The sequence below is a fragment of the Lates calcarifer genome, linkage group LG12 (assembly GCF_001640805.2).
Source record: "Lates calcarifer isolate ASB-BC8 linkage group LG12, TLL_Latcal_v3, whole genome shotgun sequence".
Classification (NCBI taxonomy): domain Eukaryota; kingdom Metazoa; phylum Chordata; class Actinopteri; family Centropomidae; genus Lates; species Lates calcarifer.
Window position 1 is genome coordinate 1,903,737 of NC_066844.1, and position 12,637 is coordinate 1,916,373.

A 12,637-nucleotide genomic window follows, 5' to 3' on the forward strand; every position below is an offset into this window, starting at 1 on the left:
TTCGGTTACAGTTGCGTAACTGCATACTCTGTATTTTCACTTATTACAAACATCACCATAAGGACACATGTTTAAAAGCACAGTCTGTCAGTCCCATTCTCATGAACACGATAAGGAATCCCTTCAAATTTGGCATAAATGTTCACTTGGACACAAGGATGAACTGGTTACATTTAGGTCTTCTTTTCCATGGTGGGAGGGAGAATAAGCATTTCTGTTGGGAAAATCCTCAAAATTAAACTTCCATGAAGTGACCCAGGTCCCTCGCACTGTGTTTTATCAGAACAGAGTTCTTCACGGTCCAGAGGTTTACAGCAGACCTGAGGAACAGTCAGACACCTGGTCTGCACCTTGCATTTCAGATCACAAGATTACATGCTCTGTAAATGTTGTTCAGGTGTTTGGGAGCCTCAGATTTTGATCCAGGATAATTACTGTGAAGTGTTATATGATCTGATGTGTTGGATTCTGCTGGTTGATGGTCTGCACAGAGTCCAGATCTTACAAGTGTCAGTAAAATATTTTCACTGATGTATCGCTGCTTTGAGTGGGGAATTTTGGCCACAAGGTTACAGAGACACAAAAAGCTTTTAAACTCTCCTCAACACAGATCTGATGTGTTATCTGTGAACACACAGATACATCTGATTTCATGTCATTTTTAAAAGCCTGAGGACTTCAGATCAAAGCCTTAATGGATCTGAACTCAATGAATAAATGTTTTGATGTTCCAAGATACATCGTGACATATCGGGTTAAAACGTATCCATATATCTCATATAGCTGTCTTTTGCTATTAAAGCGGGGTTTATTCTTGATAGAAAATGTGGTTTTGATGTTCAGCGATGCCGAAGAGAGCTTCAGTGTTTTTGGCTTCAGTTTAAAAATGGAATCGTTTTCTGTAAAATACAGCACTGAGGCTGATTTAGAGGTTGGTTGGACATCAGAGAGGAAAAACAAATGCAGGCAGGAAAGAAAGAACGGAACACTTGCTAACTCCTCTAATTAGGATCTCTTTTATCTGAGGATATCTTCATGTAATATACAACCAAACTGACTACACACTTGGTCAATTTCACAAAAATGTTAAGTAATTACAAACCCTGGCCTTTTAATACATTTTTTTTTTTGTTTGATTTAGCCAAAGCCCCAGAAGAATGAAGCCAAGCAAAGAGAAGTCAAATTGAAAGAAAGCATTTTGATTTTACTTTTTGATATCAATGTTCAATATCGATTATCATCAAACAGCAGCATTGAGAGCAGCCAATTAAGTACCAATACACAAGTCCTTCAATGTAAACAACAAAATAGTTTGTAATTGCCTCCCAGAATATTCTGATCTGATGCCCATATTGGCAGAACAACATTGTTTGTCAGTGCCATGTCATAATGGCTGTAAGAAAAGAGAAGAATTACATATTTCATTAAATTGTTTTGTGATCAGCTATTGCCACGGGTAAAGTTTAGGCAGAAGACTACTTGGCTGAACTCGGAGAAAGGTTGTAGTTTGGATTAAAAAATACTTGGTTGGACTTAGGGAAAGATTTCAGTCATTGCATTGAGAAAGTGGGAAATAAACAGCAGCCCCCTAATGACGACATGCAAAGACACAAGCAGTGATTGACTAGGGAAAAACGTGTAGTGTTGCCGGTCTCCCGACCAAGACGTAGTGTGAATATATGGCACTGTATTACATCTGACATGGTGACCATCACAGAAATGTATCTGGTGCAGAAAGTCTCAAAGTGGACTGTTCTGGGTTAGAGGGTTAAAGTTTGGAAGCAACAAAAAGATCAGTTTGGACCAGAGATCTAAGATGCCAGTGTGGCCTTTCGCTCAGTGACTTCTCTGAATTTTCCTCCATCATGACGAGCTCCCTGCTGGGATGAAAAAAGACCAAATGCAACTCTAAAAGTAATGTTGAGAAAAACCCAACTGATTCTGAAAGAATTACGGTTTCTTTCTCTCTCTTTTTGGCTTTCTTCCCTTTAGTTTTCTTTCCATCTCATTCCATCCAAAACACGTGGAGAGATGCTGTGCACTAAATATGGCAGAGATAAAGAAAATACAGATGGTGCATTTACCGTGTTGTGCACATTAGTTCACATCCATCAGTCTGAAGTACTGGCTGTATTTGGGCAGCTCTGTAGCAGAGTGCTGCTGCTGTAACTGCCCTGCTCAAGGGCACATCACTTGCACTTTGGGGGGCAACACTGGAGACTGAAGTTCCCACTTTCCACCCACAAACCAATGCAAAAGTCTCAAACTGACATTCTGATTTCAAGCCAGATGCTCGCATGACATTGTTGCCGCCGGTGAAGCAGTGAAAACTTAATTCCACGCTGGAGGTCGGTCACAGATTACTCCTCACACGTTGCTCCAAATGATTTTTTTGTTGTTTATCTCTTGTGTCAGAGGCCAACATGATGAGGTAGAGGCTCAGTTCTGTGTGTTTACATCAGACCTTCTCTTTTCTCCCCCTCAGTTACAATAAGGCCGCAGTGCCACACCATAATGCCCCACTGTCATCTGCCCTTAATTAGTAATGAGAGCCTGTCTTCAGAAATTGGGTTTTTAAATCCCCTCTTGTCTCCTCTCCTCATCCTCTTCCTTAACTCAATCCGTTCGTCCTCTCCTTTTCCATCTCCGTCTCTCTCTCTCTCCTCCTCTGCCATCTCTTCATTATTATAATCTGTCCTTCATTAGTAATGCTGTCACAATGACTTTGATTTTGGATGCTGCGCTGATGATTAGGAATTAAGACAGGCTGTCCTGAAATGCCTCTGCACGTTCTCTGTGTGTGTACATTTGCATTTACAAGACTATACACTGGACTGTAAGAGTTGGCAGAGGTGTATACATAAGCATGTGCTTTACGAATGTGCATAGATATATGCAAGGTCACAGTTGTTGACTGTAACTAACTATATGTGGGTATATGTACTCATATGGTCTGTGTTTGTCTCTGTTCATTTATTAATTCATAAGCACAGAGGTGTTCTAAGAGCTGTTTGGCTGGAAGTCACAGAAACTGGTGGATAAAGTTTCAGGTTGTTTGTGAGAAGTGGCAGATAGACGTCACTGTAAACTAAATGTGGCAGTACCAGGTTGTTGGCAAAATGTGAGGTTAAAGAACCTATAAGACCCTGTTCACTGCAGCTCCTGTTGGTTTTAGCCTACTGACGTCCTAACCGGTCGTGGTGGAGCTTCAGCTCCTGCATTTTGCACTTTTGTATTATTCATTCATGTTGTGCTGTAAAGGCCTTTAGGTCCAGTTCAGACGACATTAAATCAGCTGTGACGTGATGTTGCTGTGGCAGACAAATTTCCATTTTCATAGCACTTAGCTTACTTAGAGGGAGAATCATTTTATTATTCTTGTGATGACAAGTCTTGTGTTTGGACGAGAATACTGGTGATGAACTCTTCAGCGTCACCCACACATCAGGATATGTTTAGCATTTGCTTTCTTCAAAACTTCATCTGGTTTGACTTGGGACAGGGATTTTTCAGTTTTGCTTATGTCCAGTGGCTTATACTGTCTTTCAGTGTGAAAAATATTAATTAAGAGAAGAAATTAATTGATACAACTATTAAAATCCCTGTGTGGCTTCAGGTGTGTCGAGTCGGCCTTTTTCAGACGCCCCACCTGGACTTTATGGTATGCCTTAATATTTATTTTATGAAATATACTTCACTTCTGTCCTAATAAGTCCGATCTGTGACCTACATGACACTTAATGATTCTCATGCTTTTATCACTTTCAGACATTTCACAGTAAGGAGCAGCTGGTCCCACTCAGCCTTACCTTACCAAGGTAAGAAGGTCTACTTATCTGTTAAATTAAACTTTAAGCTCAGGAATGAAAGACACTTCAATGTTAGAAATGAAAGCAAATATGTGTAGTGGAGACAAAATGGTAAAATAGTGCAATGCAGGCGTGTATGTGTGTGTTTGCCCCCATAGGGACACCTCAATCAAATATCTCTGTAGGAATCCAATAATGTCGTCAGACACTTACAGTACAGCGTCTCGAGATAACTTCTGTGAATGGCTATATAATAAATTGACTGACTTACAATAACAATCTGAGCCTGTCAGTGGCAAAAACAAGCACTTTAATGGACATACTTTGACTTTTGCCCATTCGATTACTTTGCAGCAGCTGTTTCGCAGGTAAACTTTTCTTGGACAACACTTCACCGATTCCAAAGATTTTGGCCTCTATCGATCATTTACAGACAAAAACATGGCAAAATAAGGCCCAGGTTCAAAGATACCAGAGTTATCGTTTAAGTAAAGCACCAATTTGCTTGCAATTGTAATGAAGTACAGAAAAAATGTCCCACCTGATTAGTAGACGAATGGTTTCTCATCCACATTGGCCAAAATACACGAACAGTAACTAGATCTTTACATGCAACAGTGCTCACCTCTTAACTCCTCTCTCTACCACACTGAATGTCTCTTTGTCTCTCTTTCTAACACGCACACACACACACACAAACTGTAGACAGTGAACCAGATGGGTAGTAGCTGGTATGTCATGAGAGCGAACCATCCCTCAGCCATCTTAACTGAATCAAGCGCTGTGCTGGAAAACTGCCCTGCTCATCACATAACAACCCTAACCACAGGCAGACTACACACAAACACACACATAAATGTATGCTCCGCTCATCATGCATGTACACACACACAAATACAAATATTGTCCTTGCGGCTATTCTATCAAATTCCATTTATGCTCTAAAACCATAACAGTAAATGTATGACCACATCACAAACTCTTCAGAGGATACACTCAGCCTGTGGAGTGTTGTCCTGCTGGTCAACTTTTCTGTTAAACATTGAAAACAGGCACCAAACTCTCACATGTGTCGCCAGTATCAGTATACAGTGCTATATACTGTTGATGTGTTTGTGATGAATGGAATTTCCTAATAAGAATAGATAGTGTGTCAGTGAAGATATAATGTAAACAGGATGAACAGGAAGTGGAGAGGTCACTGCCAGAGACATTTGCTGTTTATGGGGCAGCTCAGTAGCTCAGTAAACACCCACCTGTCCTCAGTTAACAATAATGATCATAATCATAATACATTTTATTTGTAGAGCATTTTTCAAGATACTTAAAAATGTTTGACAGAGAAGAAAAATGCTAAAACACACTAAAAGGTCTAATTTCTGTCTTTAGATGTAATGGAGACACTTCATGAATGAAGTCATGAATTGGACTGCTTCCCTGACTAAAGGTGCTTTTTATTCCTGATGAATTCAGCTTTTCGTTTGGAAAGGGAAAAATTTGTTATTTCCCCTTTTCCATAGTTACACAGTCTGATGGACATGCTGCGTTCTTATTTAATTCACTTCTAAAATATTGATTATAGGACTGGCTAAATCCTGCAAATTCTTAACCATCAAGGGTAGATCAGAAAAAGTCACACAAGTTGTGACTAACAACCTGTTTTGTCATTTGTCAGTTTGAGATTTAAGACTTGACTTGCTATTTTCAACACTTCATAAGCAGAATTCTGCTTACTTCCATTATATTCTGTGTGGCTCGATACCATTAGGAGTAAGTAAGAGAATATGTTTTTTCGTGATACACATCAACTGACCCTTTGAATCAAGACAGTATCTGTCGTCTCAGAGAGCGAAAATTTACTAGACAAAGACAAAAAGCCTGAGGATTTTTGAAAAATGCTGGTTTTATCCTCTTGAGCCTGAACTGACTCCTTGCACAACACAGACTTACACTCAGAACCACATGTTGTGGTGGAGAAAAAAAAGCACTGTACATCGGCATAACGGATGATAAATCAGCATTAAGTTTTAAGCGGCATGGAGCCATGTCGGCCAACACACACAACCCCTGGAAACAGTGAAAACAACTGTGGGGTCACACACAAACATGCACCCTGACATGAACTCAAGCCAAGACACGATACAGCAGAGCAACAGTAGCTAAGATTACACAAACAGCTTTCAAGTTTGACTGGCTGGTTCGATCTCGCTGTCAGCTGCTGCCCAGTGTCCGGCAGTAGTGGTTGTACTGGGCAGCTTCTAGCAGCAAACAGTAGCACACTGGTTGTACTGGGGCTTTGTAGAAATGTGGTGTTGAAAAGGAGCATCTGTATTAAATCAACCATTTCCGAATGAAAACATGCAGGGTAACATTTGAATAGACTAGGGTAAGAAATAAAGTTTATTTGCCCCTTGTCTCAAGGGGCATTAACCCTACGGTAGCATGCTAACTTGCTCACAACAACATGCTGATGTTTAGCAGCTAGGATGTTTACCACATTCACCACTTTAGTTTAGCATGTTAGCACGCTAATAATTGAAAACTAGCTTTACACACAAAGTAGAACTGAGGGAAAAGTTGCAGAGGTATTTGGTCGTAAACCAAACTATTGGGAACACAGAGGAAAAGTCAGGGGATCTCGACGGTTTTTATCCTGAGGAGGGGGGGCTGTACTGCATCTCATAGCAATCTATCCAAGTTGTTGAGGCATTTAACTCAAAGCCACAAATGTGAACCTCATGATGGTGCTACAGGAAAAGCAGAGGATCACCAAAGCCATTAGGGATTCTTCTTCTTCTTCTTCTGGGAACCATTAGTGTTAGATGTTGAGATGTTTCACAGGATGCATGGAAACTTTGACCTCCTAGTGGCAGTGTAGAGAAAAAGTCAGGGGATCATAATAATCATAAATCCTCTTTTGGGGACGATTCAGTAGTTGTTGAGATATATCAGTCTCGACCACCATTGCCATCCAAAGAGCTATTAGCCATTAGCATGTCAAGAAAAAACAAACAAACGTGTAAAACTGAAATTTTAGAATAAATTTCAGTCAGTAAGCAATAAAGTAATTTCTCAGTCTGAATATGTACCAGCAAGAGATCATCAACTTGTATGTTCAAGTGTAATCGCTGCTTTCTCAGACTTGTTTGTATGAACAGTTGAAACTTGTAGAGCAGCAACATGATAATATATCATCATGATGTGATTCTGCTGAAAGTCAATAAACCATAGATTTGACACAGTCAGATATCAATAAATATTATTGAATTACTGCCTATAGATTTATGCAAGCCATCCAATGGTCCATGACATACCCCAGGCCAAAGTTTTACATCTCGTGAGACTTTTTACATGGGAGACCAGGGAGATATGTGAGAAAAGAAAAACCGAACAGACTGAACCTTCTGAGCACATGTTTTGTTTTTACCTATTTTTACCTCCGGCGAGGAGGTTATGTTTTCTCCCATGTCTGTTTGTTGGTTTGTCTGTTTGTCAGCAGGATTACGCAAAAAGCACTAATGTGAGTTGCAGTGAACTTGGTGGAGAGATGGGGCACGGTCCAGAGAAGAACCCTTTACATTTTGTTGTGGGTCTGGTTAAAGGGGCAGATCCACTTTCCTTAACATTTCAAGATAGGGCCTAAGAACTAAACAGACGTGTTTAGGATTATTTACTGGACTTAGTTGAGACTGTTAACATAGAAACATAGAAAACCGGTTCCATCATAGATTGGATATAAAGGATACACGATGTCACTATGGAGCTTTTCAGCATTATGCCCTCACACTCACTTGGACACCATCTTTAAGGACACCTGAGATCAAACCACCAACCCTGCAATCAACAACAACCCACTCTACCTCTTGAGCCACATCTGTCCCAGATAAACTATATATACCACAGATATGGGCAAACACAAGTTATTTAAACATCAAGAGACCCTGCAGTGTGACGTCATGTCTGAATAGTGTGCAAATGTTTATCCAGCCAGACGTTATCTCACACTATATACCAAAGGCATCTTCTCTGTTATTACAACAAGCAGTATACCTGTCCTCATTTAATAAACAAGGCAAGGAAATCTTAATGCAGTATACTCAAGGATCACTGGGTAGCTTCAACTCGGGCACACAGAGATAAAAGCTGAGGAGGTGTCGTGCAGAATAATTTTCACAGGATAAGAGATGCCTGCTAGTTGTAAAAAAAAAAAAAAAAAAGCATAAAAGCAGAACGATGGCGCATCTTTTATACATTCAGTACTTCAAAACAGAATAGACAAGGACCACCTGTGGAGCATACTGGACCTCTGCATTCTTGATGGTCTGATAAAAAACTTTCTAAAAGTACATTGAAATAGTCTGAATCGAGCCAGATTGAATCAGTCACACTAACACAGAACCTCATGGAGATGTCTGGAATCCACCTAGAAACATACTTTTCTCATCTTTTCCCACAACTTTGAGGGCAGTCTCTGAAAGAAAAAAAACATATAATCTCATCACTAGCTCTCACTTAGGCCGGCCTCTAAAAGAACTTAAGGACATTCAAGGAGTGAAGATGAGAAAAAAAAGAGGAAGACAGAGTGCAGAGAGCTCCTTGTTCTCTAATGAGTACCTGTTGCCCAGGGTTTAGTTGCCCTGAGGCTACGTCTGTACCAGGATCACTGTGCGATAACTTAATGCATATGATACTTGGGAAAATGTACTTTAGCTCGCTGTCTGTGTTGTGTTACACAGATCTACACAAGATCCATGTGTTGCAGGACGATAAGGCAGCTGAGTTCTCCACTGTACAGAAGGCATTTTGAAATAGCAGCGTCTGAAACTGTGTAATCTAAAATAACTCCCTCTCTGTCAGGCAGGATTTGTCTGACTGGTTGGTAGATTGTTCTTTGCAATGTAATATCCCATATATTTAAAAAATGTATTTTACATCTGCCCTCAATGAATATGAAATCACATGCCTTCTTAGCTCCAAAAGCAACTGTATTTGCGGTGTGTTTGGATCAGCAGGATAAAAGTGTGAATCCCTCTAAGATGCTCGTACGCAGTGAGGTTTCTAACGCGTGTTTCTGATGATGCCAAAATGACACCATTACATGATAAAGTCATGGGAAGAAAGTTCACCATGATTTGATCAGTTCTGACAGTAACATCACTTCATCATCTTCAGCTGTTTTACACCACAAAAGGCAGTTAAAAGTCATGTTGACAAAGAAACGCCCTAAAAGCACCTATAGTATTAAACCTTTACTGAAGACAAAAAGTATTTTGGAAAAGAACCAAGACATCTGTCCATCATTCTGTCTCTTTCATGTTATCCTTGAGTGTAAAGTAGTCTTTTCTAATGATGGGACAGACACATACTGCAAGATTTAAAGTAAGCATTAAACTTACATACTTTAAAGTAGCTCTGTCTAAGAATACCATGAAGCTTGAATTAACTCACTTGAGAGCACAGATGTTTTGTCGAATGACTTGACTATTAAGCTCCACAGGTTTGAATTTAATGAAGAATCATTTAGATCATGATTGCTCTCTTGTTGCCAGAAGTACCCACTTTATCTGATGAACATCTGTTCAGTATGCATGTGTCACCTCATCACCACCGACCCACAGATACCTTTACAGATCCAGTCACGTCTCTTACAGAACAGTACAGTGCAAATGTTTTGAATATTTGACCAAAACCTAACCTGATTTTCATTCTTTCAGACATTTACAGCTGCCATCAGTTAGTTTCAGTGTCTTGGCTTTCTGTCAATGAACATTTGAATTGCCACCACATACACCTCATCAGACTAACGCAGGAATAAGCAGCGCACCATGCTGGAGTGTATAGTTTCATGTTGATGCTGTTGAAATAACCACAGGCCCCGAGCTCAGCTAGAAACCTCCCAGCACTCTGGTCTATTCAGCAGAGAAAGAGATACATTTGTCTCTGTCCGGTACGATCCACACACACATCGTTTAGGGTGTTTTTAAGCATTTCCTGAGCATTCTTAAGGAAATTAAAACAATCCACAGTGACGCACAGAAACACACGTTGAGACGCGACGTCCAGCTCTTCAAAGCACACAAATCTCTGTCTATATGTTATGATCTTAGTAACAATATCTGGAATGACTGATGGAGGCTTCTAGCATGACTTAATAAAACTAGGGAGAGCAGGGGGAAATAAAATAAATAAATCAATAACTAAAAACAACGCTCACTCAGCCTGGTAAAGACATTTTGTCCTTTCAGCAGCTCAAAGTGCAGCTGCTTAAGAGGACAGTAATGGCATTACCATTTGGAGTCAGTGAGGACTGAACAGATGGGCACCTCAGTAGTGCTTCTATTCCACAGCTGATGTCTCATGTCTGATGTGATTTCAGGATAGGACAGTGTAAAAATGCCTTTTAAATCACTAACGTCATCATGATTGGCAGTGCTCAGACCCAGTACACCAAACAACATTATCACTCGTTCACCGAAAGCCATGATTGATGCATCTTCAATCTAGCATGCAGGCTGGTCACAGATGTATTTGGACCATCAGTAGCAATGAAAAAGTTCCCAGTGCTACACTGGTTACATCGACTTTTCCTCCTTCTCCATTAATTCTACAATTGATTGCACAATAACTAAGAGGAGAGTTACGCTTTTCATAAAATAATTATTGTCACATTTTGCCGGTGACAGTAGAGATTGATGGGAAATGCGGGTACATGTGAGGAGAGCACCATGTGGGTCCCCAGTCAGTTTTGATCTCAACATCATGGTCACAGCAGTTCAAGGCACATACCACAGAGAGCCACCAGGACGCCTCAGGCCGTGCCTTGTTTGTGTCCTTACACCTAAATTAGCTGAATTGTGTGTGGTGCTAACAGTGCCAGACAAGAAAATGATCTCACATCCCCATAAAAAACAATCTGGTTAATATCACTGGGTTTCCCCAGCAAAAATAGCGCTGATAAAGTCACACGTGGTCTCTATTCATCAGTAATGGAGCTGCTCCAGAAAGTGTCACTTGTTGGAGACTGGAAAATGGTTCACTCGTGTTTCTGGCTGTGGGAGACACTCTTGTAAACAAGTTATACAAAATATATGCACGAGAGCAGGGATGACATACTGCAGACGGCCATTTCACAAATAAAACCTCACATGCAATGTAATATCTTCCAACTGGTAGTGAATACCAATCATTTTTAAAACAACTGGAGAGTTTATTTCGCTGTATGCTAATTATTTTTGACAAAGGTTGTGGTGTTGTTAGCATGTGACCATGGCTTTGAACATTTGAACACTCACTGAGACAACAAGTCCAACAGAGCATCAACCAAAAATGCTGCTCAGAGTTGTGGCCAGCAGGAAGCTTCCATGGCTGCAGCCTAAGAACCTGTTGGTGGATGTCAGCTGTACTGGAAGCTGTCGCGCTTCAGAGCAACGACTTTTGGCGCTTGACTCATTTGAGGGATGATTGATAAGTTTGTAGCCTAACGTAGAAGGAGAGGAGTTAATGAGCTCTCATTACATGCGTGTGCAGTTCAACTCTTTGAATGATCATGCAGAAAGTTTGAGGTTAATAACTTTTGTGGTTTTTCTGTTTCAGGTCAGCTCTGTCTGAGAAGATGGTCTGCAGCAGCAATGACGTCACCATCACTGTCAAAATGGCGGGCTTCATCGTGGGGAAGAGGTAGTAGTCTGAGGGGCCAAACCAGGTGGGCAGGGTGAGAACTGGGCAAGTTTAAATCCACATTCAGTGGATGACCGCAGGAAGGCTGATGTTGCCCATTGTCTCAGACAGATTGATAAAGTCGTGGCCTAAGGTAGAAGGAGATGAGTTGATCAGCTCTGCAGTTTACTTCTTTGAGTGAAAAAGTTTGGCAGTAGTCTTCCAAACCTCAGATTCACTGATGTTCTTACAAATAAGATGTGAATTGTATTTTTTAAAAAAGATTTCACAAGTCAGTGCACACCTTAGGTCATTTCCTGTTAGTATTGTATTAGTAATTGTGGACTGAGTACACTCACTAATCCCAGCTGACGGCCCTGTTCTGTGTGTCATTTTCAGCCTAATATTGTGATTTGAACTTGTTGTTTGGCCAGCTAGCTGTAGCGTGCAGAACCATGAGTGTGCTGTGAGACTGCACCGAGCCTGTGCTTGATTTTTATTTTATTCAGTACATTAAACACTGAAGTACAGCTGCAGCAGTATTCTCTTCCCAAGAGGAATCACTTATATGAATTAAGCCTTGCTTTTGAGAGAGATTCAGAGAGTGAAAGTAATGGCCAGGCAACAAGCCACAAGGGACTTCAGTTTTGTATTATGACATACTGTATATCCAACCATTTGTACTTTACAGAATTTAAAAAACTATTGCAGCACAACACTGCAGCACTAATGGACTAATAATGAAGGATGGACGTTTGACAGCAGAGTTCAGTCACACTGTTTTAGCCTCTTGTAATGTAGATGCAAGAAAGATGCATGCTGCTGCACTTCGACCATAGATGCAGCTGTGTCCCTCCAGTTTACATTTGTGTTGCGCTGCATCATAAAACACGAGCTATGCAGCCTTTTTCACTTTTATAGCAGAGGAAATGCATTATGTCCTAAATAAGAGCTCCACTGCTGCACTCTTTCTTTAAGAGGGAGCCGAGTAAATCAGTTAGACTATGAGAGATTATCACCACCATAAATACAACTTAATAAGCTTTCACGCTAACACCAAACATGTGTCTGCAGCCGCAAAAGTCATTTAACAAATATATGCGTCGATCAAAAAAAAAGAAGAGGCTGTTTGAGTTATCAGCACGTGGACAAAATATATATAATTACACAGC

The 12,637-nt window shown here is 40.5% G+C and overlaps 1 protein-coding gene across 2 annotated transcripts in view; it reads right to left on the reverse strand.

Moving 5' to 3' along the window:
• rspo4 (R-spondin 4) overlaps positions 1 to 12,637 on the reverse strand; it is a 32,823-nt gene that overhangs the window by 1,626 nt on the left and 18,560 nt on the right. The window lies entirely within an intron of this gene.